Source organism: Armigeres subalbatus, unplaced genomic scaffold (genome assembly GCF_024139115.2).
Source record: "Armigeres subalbatus isolate Guangzhou_Male unplaced genomic scaffold, GZ_Asu_2 Contig249, whole genome shotgun sequence".
NCBI lineage: Eukaryota > Metazoa > Arthropoda > Insecta > Diptera > Culicidae > Armigeres > Armigeres subalbatus.
This window is the reverse complement of record NW_026942986.1, coordinates 22,595-24,332: the sequence shown is the minus strand read 5'-3', so window position 1 is coordinate 24,332 and position 1,738 is coordinate 22,595.

Genomic DNA, 1,738 nt, shown 5'->3' with positions numbered 1-1,738 from the left:
AAAGAAGCTTGCAATTAGGCTCGCTCCGCCAGGACCTTCCCGTGGAAGACGTTGATGGCAAAAAGGACGGTGAAGCATAATCATGATGATCGGATTCTGCAACACATTGTGTTGCTGACAGGCATAAAAGAAGGCGAAACTTTTTCCATAGTGGGAAACTCACCTGCCGATAACGAAAGAAAAATCGCTTCGAGAAAAGCACGAGTAAAGTTTGCCTCCGATCCCACTTTGAATCAACTTGTCCGTACCCAGTGCCGATGCTAATAATCAGCATTGCCAGATTTGAGGATGCTGCCTTCCCGATGATAGATTTCGTCAAATTTCGAAAATATGGATGAAAACTCTTTGAATAAATTGGCATGGAAAATACCGCTCACGAGAATAAATCTTGTGCTGGCACCACTGCGTTTGAACCAATGGAGTTTAGTTTGGAGAAAGTTCCAATGCTAGCGATGGGAAATGAATCTGAAAAATGGGAGGGAACGGTAAGAGTTGGATATTTATTGAACGATTATTAAGATGCTTTTGCTTGTTCTTCAATACTATTGCTGTTCAGCAAAGAAGGAAGGTGCTTTTTACCTATTGAGGCGATTCGCAAACAACAGCCGAATTTCCTACAACATTCCTCACAGGGAACGTTAAAAATATAATATATTATGCATATTATGCGCAATACGAATGAAATTGACGCTTGTCATATTCCCAGCTTAGATTGAATTTCCTAAAGTATGAAGGATCACGCGTTGCATGAGACCTGACTGTAAACTACCAATGTTAACAGTGTCGATATTCCTTCCTTCAGGGTTAGTATGTAGAAACAAATTTGTTCAAACTGTTGTCGATAAAAGAGCTGCTGCGAGTGTTTATTGAAGGAAACCCTTAACCAAGCACCTGCTCAGGAAAGGTACACAGATGTGATGAGTTTCGATGCTTGCAGAAGTACAGTTGAAACAGTTGTTAAACTGTCAGCAGAAGTTCTGCCACTACTTTATGGATTGCTTTTCGCCGAACTGCTTTCGTTTGGGTGAATTGATTTCAGGAAAGGGTCCCAGGAATCGGAATACATTTATGTAATTCGGAACGATGTTGCTTATCAGTTTTGTGAGCAAACACTTGGCAATAAATAAAATAACTTCTGTCATCACGCTTCTTTCAAATGAGAGAGAATTTTGTTACAACATCAAATTAAATTTGTTTTGTGAAATCCGTCGTTTTGTGCAATATTGGTTTGTTTTTACAATTTTCAAGGAAATATTTTTATAGCCTAAAGCTAATGATTCAATACACACAATTAACAGACTTTTGAATATCGTGGCCAAATTTGTTTCGAGCTTTAGAAAAATAATACACTGAATACATATTTAATTATTGCTTTTCCTAATTTTAAGGCTTGTAATCTGCAACCAGAAAGGTAAAAATACGTTTAGATTCAGGTACGATTTTAGAAGAATCAAATCAATCAGACTTAGATTGATTAAAATGTGGAGCCCGTCCATTTCTACTTAATAGCCTATTCGACTTTCAATATGAGTTGCTTAAGAACGACGAGTAGTAAAACCTTTAACCAATAGAAACTTTTAATGATTTTATGAGATCTTTCATGGCATGGCATTCATACATTTTTGCCCATCCTCCGGTGTGACAAACAATTCCAATCATTTTGCCACTCCAACTGAAAGAAATCAAATATCGAACCAACCACTTTGGATGTGCTTCCACGAATAATTGCTCATGTTCA